At 52.8% G+C, this 16,071-nt stretch overlaps 1 long non-coding RNA gene across 1 annotated transcript; it reads left to right on the forward strand.

Moving 5' to 3' along the window:
* Positions 1 to 3,689: 3,689 nt before the first annotated feature.
* Positions 3,690 to 10,849, forward strand: LOC142065260 (uncharacterized). The gene is made up of 3 exons (XR_012663323.1): positions 3,690 to 4,275; positions 5,803 to 5,861; positions 8,064 to 10,849. It is a non-coding gene; the product is annotated as an uncharacterized LOC142065260 (long non-coding RNA).
* The last annotated feature ends 5,222 nt before the right edge of the window (positions 10,850 to 16,071 follow it).

Raw genomic sequence — 16,071 nt, forward strand, 5'->3', positions numbered from 1 at the left:
CAATATAAATTGCTCTGAGCTTTCATTCAGTCAGGGAAGCTCTTCCTACACTCAGACCTGGGACCAGAGCACTTGGAGAGCAGCTTCACTCCTGCAGTCATGAGTCCCATATCTGAGACCCAGTCCCAAAATGCTCCAACCCTGTATGGAGCTGCAGTCCCTTGAAGGAAACCAGTCCTCTTGTGCTGCAGGAGGGATTTTGCCCTGCCTAAGCTGAGCTCATCTGCAGCCCCTGCATTTACAGCAGCTTGAGCCATTCACCACCACAGGCACAGCCAGCATTGACCCGTGGAGCTGTGGCTGGAGATCACTGCGCATGAATCTGGGATGCTGGGTCAAGCAGCACTGTGTTGCCCACCTCTTCTCTCCTCATCCCCAAGAAGATATTCTGTAAAAGCTCAGCCCATGCTACAGGGAGTTACCTGGGTTTCGCTACAGGACAAACTTTTTGAAAGATCCTTCTTGGGTTTGACTCCACATGATGCAGTGAAGTAAACACTGACTGACTCCTGCTAGCAAAGATTTTGTCAGACCACTTCCATCTGCCTGCTCAAATTCTTGCTGTTCCAGACCAATATGTAACTTGGGGAAGCAGCGTTCATTGTTACCTGTAAAGAACTGGTTCACACTTGCCACATACTTTTGCAAACCTGTTCTGGGCCAACTCCAGGAACAAGTGTTTTCCGCTAACATCATCTTTCTAGCTATGGCAGAACTGGGCTAGAAAAAAAGCAGACGAGGTAGGCAGCATTTTCTGCTCTTTTTCAGGTTTCTTTGGAGCAAAATGCAACTGTTTGCATTTTTCTGAGCCATTAATTGGAGGTGAATGAACTTCTGGAAACCTTTGGGTTCCTTTCCAACCCACAGAGAGACTTTTTTCAGTGTGTCACATTTCCTTTCGTGCTATGATGGGCAAATGGCTGCTCTCACCCACTGCTTGGCAGGGCTCAACATCACTGAAATGCACCCAGAGGGAAACCCTGCCTCCTACAGAGCAGATCCAAGCTGGGCTGCTGATACCCTCCCGAGAGCAACACGAGGCACTCACCTTGCAGCATCTGGCTCACAAAAACCAGAGGCTGCAGTGGAAGGAAGCCTGAAGGAAGCCTTGTCCGCAGTGGTAAACACTGCCCAGGCCACAGAGGTCCCCTGGAGGGATACCAGTTGTACAGGAAAGGCCATCCCCCCACACGGTGTCTCTTCCAGAGGGACAGGAGTTGCCACAGCTGTTCCACCCTCCGGAGCATGGTCAGCGATTCCCAGTTTCTGTGTGGCAACTACCTCCACAAGTTTTCTTGCTCTCTTTTTCATTCCTGGGCTGCCCAGGCATGGGATGCCATCCAGGAGAAGACCTCTTCATCTGGTCTGGTGAGATCAAGGTGGCACCAGCCTTTTGCAGTGTGGGGCTGGACAGGCCTGGATTGAGCTGAGCTCCTTGCATCAGACCCATCTTCCATCATGCTGTTTGCTTTTGGAGGGTGTCACTGGTCTGAGGGAGATTCCTGGGGTGTTATCTGCTCTGCCCCATGTGGCTAATGTCTGTCAGGATGAGACACCAGGCTAGAAAGGACAGAAAAGTCTCAAGGCACCTTCTGGAGCTCTCTCACTACAATAAGAACTCTGTCTAATCACCTGGAAGAGCTCCCTGAAATTCAGTGAACAGAAGATAAAGACTCAGAAAAAGCAAAGGAAATGGGAACTGGATACAGCTGTGGGAGCAAGATGGGACACAGAAAAGGTCCTTCCTTTCAGAGGGTGATGAGGCTCAGGCTCATCAGAAAACTGGCTGGAGCAGCTCCATCATCATCAACACTGAACCTCAGACGGGTTTGTCAAAATGTGGCTGAACTGGGGAGCAAAGAGCTGCAAACTTCTTTTTACATCCTCTGTCCACCTCCACAATCACTGCAGTCCATTGAAAGAAGAGTTCAGTGAAGGGGTTTCAGTCAACTGAGTCAACTGTTAGTCAACAGCAAGCCAGGCGCTGGGCATGGCTCTGAGCCTTGTGTCACCTGTGGCAGGGCAGGGACAAGGGAAGACCACCGGTGTACAGGCAAACCCAGCCTGAACCCAGGGTTCAGGGGCTGGGGAAGCTTTGGCTGCTGAGCTGCTCTATGTGACTCCCCAGCTTGGGTCCCCACGAGGGTGAAAGCACATGGAAGACAACTAGGAACTGGAGGATGGATTTGGAAGCAAGTGATTTTTTTCGGCTAAGCACTCATGAAGGCAGATTTCAGATCATGTTTCATGCAAACAGAGTGACTGGATCTTGAAAGAAGCTGTGCCCAAGCACTTCCCTCCAGCCTGCTGGTAATTAAGCCAGGGCTGATCCTGGACCGGCAAAGAGCAGATTCTCCCCCAGGCCCTAGAGATTAGTTATTTATTTGTGTATTTAAAAGCCTTAATTGTTCAGATGCAGGGTAAAAAAAAATACATCCTGGAAACGGCAGACCCTTGTGATTGGAAGGAAAGAGCACACCCTGGAACAGATGGTTTGCACAGCGCTGTCTGCCATGTGTTTGCAAGCGCCAGCCTGGATAAGGTTAGGAGAGAGGACCAGGGGCCATGCTGGGCATCCTACTCTGCCACATGCTTGCTGTTTATGAGATGAACACTGTGAGGGGGTAGGAAGGAGCATGGTGACTTTTAGCACCTGGGATTCCCTGGGCAGCAGAGGAAACACTCAGACAAAGTAGGTAAAGTCCCCCGATCCCTCCATCCATCAGCCTGCCCATGGCAGAGCGGCAGTGGGACTGCCCAGGTGGCAGACAGTCCCTGGGTGCCCTGGGTTTGGCAAGGAGATGGGGGAGGACACTCCTGGTGCAACCCCTGGCATCCCCTGGAGTTAAGGCTATCTCCAGGAGGTGCTTGCAGCTGGGCACTGCTCCAGTCCCTGATGCTGCCCAGTGGTCCTGTCTCAAGGTTTGGCACCTTCTGCATGAAAAAGAGGTGGGGCAGGCAGCTGCCAGCCCACAGGCCATGCAGTGCTTGTGTCTTGAGATGGCTTTCGCAGAGCCAAGGACTCCCTGGGTGCTCCACCTCCCCCAGACTTGCCCTGTTTGCCAAGCGTGCGCAGACCAGAGCAGCAGGAGAGGAAGGATGTGCCCAGAGTCACACAGCCACCTGGGAGCAGAAAGCAGCAGTCCTGGATCCCACAGAGTGACACTGGCTGCTTAGAGACAAGTCAGGAGCTCTAGGAAATTCTGCCTTATTCGGTGATTCATCACTAACTTGCTTGTTTCCCCTTTTTGGGATGGGCAATGACATATGTTGTCTGACTTGTGGCTTTCCAGCAAGACCTGCTTTTTGGAGGTGTTGCAAGGGTGACTTATTTTTGACATTCTGGACAAATTCCTGTGCCTCAGTTTACCTATAAAGAGAGAGGAACACTGCAATGTTTCCAGGCTGTCACCGGGATGTCATAGCCGGTGTTGTGCAGACTTTGCTGGGACCTTCACATGGCAGATGCTGTTCAAAACTGACACAAGACCCCCCAGGCTCTCAAACTGAGGGAGCTTGTCCCATCTGTGGGATGGGTCAGGACGAGTCTTGCACCTTTTAGGCAGGCTGGGTGTGATGCACCTACACCCAGGTCAATCACAGGGTATCCCGGCAGCAGGTCCCTTCCCTGGAGGGCTCACACATGCCGTGCAGAGAAACACACCCCTGGGATCTGCTCCAGGACAGGCAGAGGCGAGGCGATGGCAGGGCCATGAAACAGTTAAAGCAGTATCTCCCTCCCGATTGTTCTGCAAGGTGTGTTGTGACATTTGTACTTCCTCCTGGCAGCCAGTGAGCAGAGGCAACAAGGGAGAGACTGCTGGGATACTGCCAGTCCCTCTCCCCCATCCTCAGGGTCTCTGCTGGGGGGCCCCACCATGGCCTTTTTCAAGCTCACCGGCCGCTGTGCTGTGATACTCTTCCTCGCCGTGCTGTGCGATGTGATCGGGTTGATCATCCTCTTCATAGGAATTTTTGCTCCGCTAAGCTCCTGGGACTTCTTCGTTTACTTGGGAGCTCTGCTGCTCGCCTCCAGCCTCGTCTTCTGGATCTTCTGGTACACATTCAACATCGAGATCCCCTTTAGGGAGCTAGGTTTTAACTAACCCGTGGCTCCAGCAAAGCTGAAATGGAAATTTGCACTTGGAAGAGCAACGTCGCATGCTGGGAAGTTCCAAAGCATCATCCAGTTGGTGAAGAGCATCCAAAACGACCAAAAGGAAGGACCTGCTGGTCCCCGCAGCATCACCCAGCCAGATGGACCTCAGGGGAAAGGTAGCTACAGCTCAGCATGCACAGGGATGCTTTGCTAGCATTGGGGAGCGCAGAGACATTGGCAGGACAGCCAGACCTTCCTGCTGGTGATAGCCACTCTTCAGGAATAATATTAGTTGTTAAAATGCTCTGGAATGGAATAATGATGGTTTTGATGAGATGAGCCTGTCTGAACCAATCTGGGGAGGGGGATTTTGGTGGAAATTGGAAGTGGCTAGTGTCTGGGGTTTATTTCCTCAATTCTTCCTATCAGGTGATGCTGTGAGTTGCGGGTCCTGGAGAGCCGCCGCTCTCTCCTGGAAACTTTGGTTGTGGAGGGACAGGGAGCACAAGTGGTCTCCCAGAAATACTGCCTGGGCAAATAGAGAAATAATCCAGATTTCCAATAATAATTTCCAATAATCCAATAAGAATAATCCAGATTTAGGCTGTCTCTTAGCACCAAAACCTCTGTGTAAATGGCATGTGATTGAGCAAACCTGCTCGTTGGCATACCCCCCATCACACCAATGTGCACTGAGGGGCTGCCCAGGTTGGGAAGGTTTTGCTGGAGGGGAATGTATTTCCAGCAAGGTAATGGGGAACAGTGAAAAACCAAGTGAAGGTTGTGCCACCAAGGCACCAGTACAATGCCCTGTACACAGCCTGGTGACAAATGCTGAATACACAGAAACTCGGTACAAAGGGCCATGTTTGAACACTGGCTTTGAGATTATGCTTTCTGAATGCCAGGCTGGTCTATAATATGCCCGGTTTGTTTGGCAGTCACCCAACGGGCAGAAAGGTCAGGCAGTGTGGACCCGTACACCGAACATCAGCCTGCATTGCATGGAGGGGCTGGTGGTGACATGGAAACATCCAGGTCAGCCAAGAGCTGCTACAGAGGGCTTGGTTTTGGCCTCACGTATGAGCAGCAACACCACTGCAAAGCCTAACGGAGGTGGGAGGTGGAAATGCCCGTGTGTCTGGAGAGCACCGCTGCACGGATGGCGTCCTGCCTCCTTCCCAGCATCCCAAGGGGATATTCCTTCCCACCAGGATGCTGGCAAGGCTGGTGGAGTCAATTAGCCTGAGTTAATCATTGAGCAGCCCCACAGTGCTTGGAGCTGTACGGTACACGACAAAAGGATGATGACAGTACAAGGATAGCCCAGCCAGCAGCCAAGTGTGCACCCACGTACCACGAGCCAACCCTCACCCCAAAAGCTAATGGTTTTATAACAGTACATGGGACAAAGTGAAGGCAGAGATGGGGGAGATGTCCCCCACTGACACGCAGGTGAGCATCAGAGCTGAGAACAGGCTCACCTTTCTTCAGTTTTGGCATCTCATCCAGGCCAGTACCCCCAGGCATATACCTCTCAGTGCATAACGTGGGAAGATTGCCAAATGACATGATCCCCATCCACGGGTCACTGGAGAGAAATTTCCTTTCACAGTTTTTTTATAAAGCCTCTCACAACTGGCGAGAAATATTTTTAATTATTATTGTTCACTAATTTTCTTTATTTTTTATCTTGTTGTCAGTGACTGCAAGAGGCAGCAAGGAATTTTTCTCAACTCTTCCGGAGCATGGAAGCTGCAGTGTGAGTCATGATCTTTTACAGCCTTACACTTACCAGGATGCCTGGACCAGGAGTTCAGCTTTAGCCTCCACTACCAGGTCTCAGGGTGTTTTTTCCACCCTTGTGCCCTTGGGACTACCTCCTTCAAAAATTTCCTTGATGTGCCTCCAGATAGGAGGCTATAACAAGCACTATCTGGATACTGAAGCTATATAAAAGGAAGGGCAGCGGTAACCAACACCCTCCTTTATTTGCTCTGGGATTTTTAATTGCTAATTCTAAGCCTGTTCAGTCCAGCCTGTAAAGCTTGGCTGAGGGCATTGTCACCATTCAATGTCTGTCCCTTGTTGGGTGCACGCCTGGGTGCGTCACACCCAGGGAGCTGGTGGCATCACCTAGGGAACCCAGGGGGAAATGGGTGCAAAGTCCCCGTCACCACTTGTCGCTCCTGCCTCCTGGGCTGGTGGGCCAGACCGCTCCTGAATGATCCTTGTTGGGGAGGCAATGTCTCTGCCAGTACCTGACATTGGAAGAACCAGTGCACATCACCAGCACATGGCTGGGGGAAAGCTTTGAGGTGATGAGGGGCGGAGGGTGATGCTCATGGACAGGAAAGTGCTGTCAGCCCTGTGCCTGCACCTCCTGACATGCACCGATGAGGCCGTATCCAGCTCCATGGAGGAGCAGAGGCCTCCAATGCATCCCACTGCATGCCAGCTCTGGGTTAGAACCAGCACTGCATTTCCAGGGTGTTGCAGACCCCAGGATCCTGAGTTCCCCATGGGGTATTCCTGCTTGCATATTTTCCCCTCTCCAGTTCATCTGTGCTCTCTGATAGCAACCCAACTCACACAGCTCCAGGCAGGGCAGGCACCATTCCCGGGTGGGATGCACAGTGGTGTACGAATCAAACCCAGACACATCTCTGTATTTGCATGTGTATGCAAGGTGCCTTCAGTGCCCTCCACCACCTCCAGGCAGCTGACATGGAGGGCCACAGCCACGTGCCGGAGGGTCACAGTCACAGGCAGGCCGTGGTGGCTTCAATGCCCCTGGTGCATGGACAGAAGCAATTAGCCAGGCCCTGCGACTGGAGGGAAAGCATTCCACATGTGTGTGCCCATGGCAGGGCTCTGCAGGATTTCTCTCGCCTCTCTGTCCCACCTTCTCCCATGGTGGGCACCCGTGAGCCTGCACAGGCCAGCACCACCAGCACCAGCTCTGATGGTCTTCAATTCCCTTTCCATCCCAGGGACAAAGGTCATTCCTTCTTCTGCTGTTCCCAAACCACACCGGCTGGAGCAGAGTCCACCCCTACCAGAGCCAGCCTCACCAACAGCTAGATAAGCCCCAAGTGAAGCATCTGTGAGTCCCTGTCCTTTGGAGGCTCAGTTCTGTGCAGCACTGGGAGAGCTGGCCCAAGCCCAGCACATTATTGACCCAAAAGCTTATCCTTCACCATTGGTTTTTTTTTTGTGGTTTTGTACTCAATCCGTTTGCTCCTGGCTGCTGGCAGTGTTTTACAGCCATGGGCACTGTGTAGCCCAATGGCTATGGCACAGTACCCGTATGTGCAGGGCACTGGGAGCCAGCAGCCCTCCTCCACTCCCTGACCACTCTGTGCTGCCCAAGTCACTCCCCTGACCTGAACAGCCAGTCACTGAAAAACAGCACCCTCCAGATTTTCCTGCCCTGATACTTTAACTCCAAAATGCTGTGGAAGCGCGTGCCAGGAATCCTCTTTCACAATTCACGCAACGTCTCAGGACCTTACACCTCCTCCCTGTGTGGCACCACAGCCGCAGTATCCCTTGTTCTGCACTGGGGAGGCACCAGGGGGAATATCAACTTCAGGGATGTCAAGTGTTTGCTCATGTGTCTAGATTTTCAAGGGGAAAAAAATCCTCCTTTTGTGACCAAATATCAGCAGCCTTACTCATACCCTGACCTGGGCTGATCCTGAATATCACTGGGCAGCCCACGGTGCCCAGCCCAGAAGCTGACATGACTGCATGCATGGGCACCCCAGACATGACGGACATCTTGTTTGCTCCCCAGGCAGCAGTCTGCTCGTGCTTCTGTATCAGATCTGGATGGTGGTCAATGGTCCGCTGAGTCCCAGTATTTCGATTGTAGATGTTTTTATCAGAGACATCTTGAATTTCTTAGGTATTATCAAGGTCTGTTAAAGTATTTGCATCTCTTTGCACTGTCTATTTATAGGGAAACAGAAAAGGACTGGAGTGTGAATGTAGGGGAGCAAGCAGATGAAGAGGAGTACCACCAGACAAGGACTCTGTTGTGCTACTCTTGCAAACCTGTCACTGAAAAATACAGATAGAGATGGCTATAGTGATCTGCTGGGCGCATTGTTGCCACTCTGGGCACAAGTACTCAAGGCACTCCTTGGACAGTGGATATCCTTTTCGCGTCCTCTCTAAGCACATCACACTCACTCTACCCACTGATGTTGCCTCAGAGGGCCTAACACGAGCAATCTGGTAGCAGTGGAGCCACTGCAAGCTGTGCTGACCATAGGCCTGGTGCAGATCGGCAGGATCTGGCTGACAGGCTGGACCAGTTCCGCAAATCTCACCACACAGATATGAAGAACTGGTTCAACAGGGCTCACAGCTGGAGAGAATGCCTGAGGTGCAGCTGACTCCCCAGCTGGGGACCTCCCCTGTACATTGATGCACCCAACAGGAGAGGAAGAGGGAGACGACAAAATCAGGCAGGACAGAGGATTTCCTCAGCAAAATCCAGCTGGATAGAGGTCTTAGGTATATTTTACCTGATCTCACTAAGGTCCAAAGTACTTTCTAAGTGGCACTTAATGAAATACTCAGAAGATCTTGGTTCAAAGAATTAATGGATCTGTGGACAGTTGCAAAGGCCTGGAAAGGATTTAGTGCTTCAGCTGTCAAACCCGCGGTGGCTCCACATGGAAACATACTTCACGGCTGACTCAAACTACAAATCTCGGGTGGGAGGAGAGGAGACCCAAAGACCCATATCGCCATCCTCTTGTGTTCCTGATGCTGCATTCAGCTGACCAGAAAGACCCAACGTAGGATGGAAGCACATATAACACCTATCGCATAGGTCATTCAGCACTTTCCACTGCAGATGCCTCTTTTCTGTTGTTTACAAAATTTATTACTTTGTGATTTCCCATCCTGGACAATCTGCCTCTGAGATGGGGTTTGGTGTTTCCCTTGGTCCTCCTCTCTGGAAACCAGCTGACAGGACAGGGCTGGCACTCAGTCACTTCTCTGTTAGTCAAGACACACTCCGATAAGTGGGCTCAATATGGAGGTGCATTGACCTGATGTAGGAGAGATCTCCCCCGCGATTTCAGAAATACCTTCACAGACTTTCCTGTGGTGATGGAGGTTTGATTTGGGCCTGATGTGCACATGCTGCTTGTATCCATCAGCCATTTCATGCAGAGTGAAAGAGGCCCCAGGACGAGGACACAGAGAACAAAACACTTGGGTCTCCAAAGGGAGGGCTGAGCTGGGGGTGCCAACCTTCACTGCTGCCTAGACAACAGCATGGACCCAATTACACTTTATGGGTGATATTTACGCCTTTGCTCCCTTGCTGGTGTTAATTTTAGCACTTTGGACAATAGCAATGGCAGTGGGGTTTATGGGCAAGTTGTTCATTGTGGGAGCTACTGACTGGTGGGGAACCTAGCAGCTCTTCTCTGTCTCTAGTTCCCAGGGCATGAGACCTGTGGCAAGGCTGGCATTGGGAGAGCTGCTCTGCAGGGAGATCTGGATAGGCTGGAAGAGTGGGCCAACAAGAAACTTAGGAAGTTCAACAAGGAGAAGTGTAAGGTCCTGAACCTGGGAAAACATAATCCAGGAGTGCAGCCCAGACTGGGATCCACCTGGCTAGAGAGCAGCTCTGTGGGAAGGGACCTGGGGGTCCTGGTGGACAGAAAGCTCAACAGGAGCGAACAGTGGCTGCTGCGGCCAAGAAGGCCAACAGGATGCTGGGCTGCATCAAAAGGGGCATCGCCAGCAGAGAGAAACAAGTCATCATCCCGCTCTACTCAGCGCTTGTCATGCCACACCTGGAGTGCTGTGTCCAGTTCTGGTCCCTGCTGTACAAAAAGGATGTGGCCAGGCTGGAAGGGGCCCAGAGAAGGGCCACCAAGATGATCAGAGGACTGGGAAGCTGCCATACGAGGATAGGCTGGGAGAGCTGGGTTTGTTCAGCCTTGAGAAAAGGAGGTTCAGCGGGGATCTCATCACCACGTACCAGCACTTACGGCGCAGCTACAAAGAAGATGGAGACTCCCTTTTTACACGGAATCCCATGGAGAGGACAAGGGTGATGGAAACAAGTTGCTCTTGGGGAGATTCCGGTTGGACACGAGAGGGAAATTTTTCACAGTGAGGACAGTCACCACTGGAATAATCTCCCCAGGGAAGGGGTTGGCTCGGCCACGTTGGACACCTTCAAGAGTCGTCTGGACAGAGTGCTGGGCCATCTTGTCTAGACTGCGTTCTGCCTAGAAAGGTTGGGCTAGACGATCCCTGAGGTCCCTTTCAACCTGTGATTCTGGGATTCTGGGATTCTGTGATCTCAGCGTCTGCCAAGAGGAGGCAACTGGTGCCCCTGTAGCCATCCAACCATCCTGTCTTCTCACCTGGGAAGGAAGGATCCCTGCTCAACTCCATGGATGTGCGGTGCAGGTCCCACAGCCTCAAAGCATTGAAACAGCTTAGATTTGAAACTTAGGCCTATTTGGGGCTTAATATTGACTCAGGTAGTACAGGGAACCACCTCCCAGTTCCCCAGAACATCAGTCAGAGAGCCGTCATGCTAAGGGATGCCATCAAGCATGTCAAGCAGGGTAGGAAGCTGTCTTCTGGGGATGGGAAGTGGACCAGAGCCCGTGCTGGGGTGTTCTGCAGTGTTCTGTTTTGTTCTGGGGGAACTGTTTTAGTGTCACCTTTTTGGGACTTTTTTATTAAAGTTGCCCCCTCCTTTTCAAAGCTGTTTCTTTACTGACAGTAGGTGGTGGGGTAAAGCAGGAACCTCTGGTTGCAGCAACTCTGTTGAAGAATAGCTCTTACACAAGGGAGAATCAGAGCTGGAAAACATGATAGCAAGTTCGGGATAAATCATAGAGTTAGAACATCAGTGGCAAACATCATCATTAACCCTTCTCTGGCAATATGAAGAGACCCCCTTCCTGTGCAAGTAAGCTTTTGTTAAGAAAAGATCTTTAAAAAACACAGGCACTATTGGTTCTTCTGCTTTTGCAGTCAGTGCAGGAGTGGACCCTCAGGAGTCATTAACAAAATTTTTCCTTCAAAGATAAAATCATGTTAAGAGGATCTCAGAGTTTTTTGCAAATTCCCATGACTCTAGAAGCAGGGACTTTTAGGAAACAGCGGTTATCAGGAGATCACTGGCCATAACCCTGAGGTAAGCAACTGCACCATCTCTGCAAATGACTGCCCTCTTCCCCAGGCAGGAGCTGACCTTCTCCAGGGCAGCCTGCCAGCATGAAGCCAGATATCCATCCATGGCTGATCAAGGAAGGAGACAGCCTGCAGCCAGGAATTTTATCAAATAAAGGGTCTGGGGAAATTCTGAACTGACCCCACTGCTCACAGGGCCACCTTCACACTTCAGTCATAGGCAGAGCCAGCTTTGCTCGGAGGCAAGAGGTCGGGTTTGAAAAGGGACCAGCACTCTTTGCCCTGACAGGGCACCCAGGCCTGAGACCACAGACTCCACATTCAGACCTGCACAGCACCTTGTACCCAGGTGCTGGGGGGGGATAACAAGCAGGGTTTGTACATCCTGCAGCAACTGTTTCTCCCAGACTGCACAAACCCTTCTGCAGCAGCCCCTGCCTCTCCCTGCACAGCTGCATCCACCCTCCAGAGCTCATGGTCTGGAGGGAGCAGTCTGGTCCTGCAGGCAGTCCCTGCCATAGCCATGGCAGTCCTGTGTCCAACTGGTGCCAGCACAGCTGGTGAGCTGGAGGGAGTGGGCTCTAAACTGGGATTTAACCCTCACCAGCCCTAACGGCTGCAGCTGCCCAGCCACGGAGGTGCCTGGGGCTGATGGATGGCGTGGGCTGCAGCAAGCTGAGCAGCTCCTCCACCCTCTGCACACCAGGCCAGCACTGACATCACCCTCAGACCATTTCCTTACACTGTCCAGGGCCAGGCACTGCCTTGCTACTTGCAGGATCATTTTTCTTTCCCCACCCAGTGGCACTGCAGTTCAGTTGCTGGCATCAGTCACATTCAGGGCACGCGGCACCTGCAGACACAGCGCAGTTTAAGGATCCCAACGCCTGCCCCATCCTCCCGCTCTTCCATCAAAGCAATGCCCATTCAAACAGCGGGGACATGACCAGTCCTGCGCCAGCCGGGGGAGTCAGCCCAGAGTGAAATGCAATCCCACGTAGAGGATCCTGGAGAGACAGGCTCCGGGGTCTGCTTCAGCAGGAGCTCCCTTGCTTGCTGTCGCTGGGAGGCAGGAGGGGCTTGTCCAACAGGTCCCCAGGGGGAAGGACTGTGGCACACTGCTCTGCAATGTCAGGGATGTTTTCATAGGCACCCAGGAGCATGCACGCCTGCCTGCTACAGACAAAGGCACTGGCACCAGTGGCTGGAGGCCGGTCTCTCAATACAACTTCTGCCTGTGTTGAGACAAACCAAGGTCTGCCTTTGCCAGGGAGCTCAGTCACGGGGGTCCCAATACTTAGGCTGGGCTGAAATGAAGCCACCGCTTCATCTGAGCTACAGACCCTTGGAAATGACAAAAAACCCCTAAGGGCAGTTCAGAACTTTTGTGCCACTCCTTGCTCTCCCGGTGCTCTGGGAAGTGGGGGCAACTGAAAATATCCCAATCCCAGTGATGCAGCAGGACTCACTAATGGGGTAGAGAAAAGATGGAGACAAACTCTTTCTGGAAGTGTGCAGCAAGAAGACGAGGCAATGAGCGTGAGCTGCACCGAAGGAAATTCCAGTGGGATGTAAGTTTTTAATAAAAACACAATGAGGCTGATCACAGCCTGGGACATGATTGTAGAAAGCTGGGGGCGATCTTCACCCTTGGAGCATTTCCAAACTTGACTGGACAAGGTCCTGGGCAAACTCATCTAATTATAAGGTCGATCCTGCTTTTAGCAGAGGTTGGACCAGAGACCTTCACAGATCCCTTCTGACCTGTGATAGGCTATACTCTGAGCATGAGCCCTTCCCTGCCATGTAGTGTCTGTAGGGGTCCTCGGAGGCACGCCCATCCCCCAAAGGTCTAGATGATTTCAGCTTAACACTTTCAAAAGTCACATAAATGCAGAATTTTCTGCAGCACACCAGCCACACTGGAGAGCTCTCTCCCTACTCCACAAGTCCTCCAGTGTCCTGAGTAGCAGGCCCAGTCCAGTGTCCTGTTGGTGTAAGGTGTCCTCAGCACAAAGAATGGCTTGGAAGAGGCCCAGGACATGGGGGATGGTGCAGAGTATCCAGGACTGGCTTTGTTATGCTGCAACCAGACCAGGAAGGTGATCCACCTCCCTTTCCTACTCACTCCTAGAAACTCACCTGCCTGCTATCTCTCCTCCCCACAGCATGGATGGAGAACCCATCCATGTCTTCTCACAGCCTTTCTCCAAGCGACTGGAACTCCACAGACCTCAAGGACTGTTGGGGTGGGAGAGACCCCACCATGTCCCATGCAGGGTCTCTGACAAGGACTGATCTAGTGGAGAGCTTCCAGATCAGAGTCATGGCTTCAGCTGAGCCCATATGGACCTTTGGTCAGAATCAGGGCAAAAAAAGCCTTGGGCCAAGGCAGACCTTGTCCCTGAGCCGCCTGTTGTAACAACACACCCAGCAGCTGCCGTTCATGCCACGGAGCTGTTTGTGGTGGTACATACAGGAGGAAAAGCATGATCGTGCTTGTTTTTCATGAGTAAGAGCAAGGACACCTGCCTCCAGCCTGCCAGCTGAAGCAGAGGCACAACCCTGCAGCCTCCGGGCCGCTGGGGAAAGGGAGGGATGGGCAGTTCCCCGGGGTCTTGCCACCCCTTCCATCCCAGAGGCCGGCCCTGCCTCTGCACCCAGCTCCGCTGCTCTGCCCAGCCTCCATTAACGAACCGGGCTCCGTTAATGCCTGCCTTAGCCCTGGCAGGGCTCCAAATGGATCAGCCAGGAGTGTTAGCCAGAAGCTAATTGCTGCTTATTTGAAAGGTAACTGAGAGCCCGCAGTCATTAACGAGAGGGGTAAATGGAAGTGCTGGTGTCACCAGCAGCCAGAGGTGCTTGCCCAGGGGCTTTGCTTTGGCCACTGGGTGGGAAGCTGAAGAGCATCTCCTGGTGACACACACGCACCTCGTGCAGCACCGGCATCCCTGTGCATCCCCAGGGCTGGCTGCTGCTCCACAGCCTGGCTGGGAGGAAACCAACTGCCAAAGCACCAGCAGCGGCTGCATGGCTCTGCCATCCAGCTGGGCCTCACAGCTAGTGCTTTCCCTGAGTGGCCACCAAGCTAATTCGTGACTGCCATTACCAATGCTCAGCGGTGCTTCATGGCTCCTCTCCACCCGCTCTCGATACAGCCAGTTCCCAGGGAGGGAAAACCTTGGGACCAAACCCTTCCACCAGGGCGGGGGCCAGGGCTGGCCGGGGCTGAGAGCTCACTCCAGCAGATGCAATCATCAGCTCCCCCCAAGGATGTGCTCCCACATGGGTCCCTGGAGATCCCTGATATCACAGCAGCTACCTGCAATCCTGGATTGTATCAGTGCCCAGCAGCTCCGACCCTCGAGGCATCTGACCGGGCAGGATGGGTTTTCTAGGAGGCTCCACACCTTACAATTAAGTAAAGTAACCTCAGGCTTTCCTGTCACACACCAATGTTTCTCAGCATGCAGCTTCTCATTAAACCCCTGAGTTTCCCGCATTCGGGCAGCCTGCGGTGGATTACAAACACTGCTCATCTTGAGCTCTGCTGCGTAGAGGACACGTAAGGGCTCCTGTACGCGTGTGCCAGGATCTGTCCGTGCACAGTGATTTGGGTGCCCAGCATGGGCCCGGCAGCACCCCTGGGCACACCCCACCTCGGCATCACTGATCCCCGCCTGCACCCAGGGCCAGGAGCATCAGGCACAGGTCTGCCACCAGCAACCACAGGGAGCACTGGCTATCTACCAGCAAAGAAGTCACACTTAAGACAAGGAAAGTGGATTTTGCAGCTCAATTTGCTGTTGCAAAACGGGACATAATTTAAAGCTAAACTCATTGAAAAGAAGCTCTTCCTAGAAAATATGTTTGTAGGTCTTTGCCAGCAGTTGCTGGAAATAGTGCTGATGATATTTCAGGTTGTTTTTTTTTTTCATGGTAGGTTGCTGAGTTTTGGGCAAAAAGGCTCTGTAAGAATGACGCAGAGAAGTCTGAAACCTCCCCAGCCAGCTGAGTGGGATGTGTCGCAGGGTGCTGCTGCCAGGCAATGCAGAGGAGTGCGGGGCCGGCCACACGCTCCTCTGCGCCGTGGCTCTGCTGCGCCACGCTGCCAACAGCCGTCACAGGACAATAAATCAGACCCGCACCAAGGGACTGGCTCCAGCCCGGCGCCTGTCCCACGGTCCCTCTGCTGAGGGCCTGGGGATCTCGTCCCGGTGAGCTGCCCCCGCCGAGGGCGTTCATCTCCCAGTGAGGACACTAGCTAAGCCCGCCATGCACTGCCAAACCTCCAGCCCCATTGCAGGCTCGGAACACCCCACTCTTCTGCAAAGCCCAATAAGAGTCCAGCCCAGGGCCATGCCCCATATGCTGGCACAGGTGAACAATGTAGAAAGGTGTCTTCCATGTGCTGGAGATGGAGCCAAAAGGATCTTGCTGGAGAGACCCAGGCATAGGGACAGCCAGTTGGGTCCGTGTCACCTCTTGACCATGTGCCACACTAGCCACATTGCACAAACTGAGCCAGCCCCACTCCAGTCTCCGACTGACCATCGCTCTCCAGGAGTCCTGGCTGGGTGCAGGGGAGGAGAGGGAGCTCAAAGGAGCTTCCTTCTCAATTATTGATGGTAAGATCTCAGCTGATGGAGCTGGGGCTTTCAGAGGCATGTTCCTAATGGAGCCTGCTGACGTGTCTGGCCAGTAAGCACTCCTGGGCCCTGTGCAATTCCCACTTCTCCCATCTCTGTGCCATAAAACTGCCACCTTCTCCTGCTAATGATGCATTA

This window comes from Phalacrocorax aristotelis, chromosome 16, assembly GCF_949628215.1.
Source record: "Phalacrocorax aristotelis chromosome 16, bGulAri2.1, whole genome shotgun sequence".
NCBI classification, from domain to species: Eukaryota; Metazoa; Chordata; class Aves; order Suliformes; family Phalacrocoracidae; genus Phalacrocorax; species Phalacrocorax aristotelis.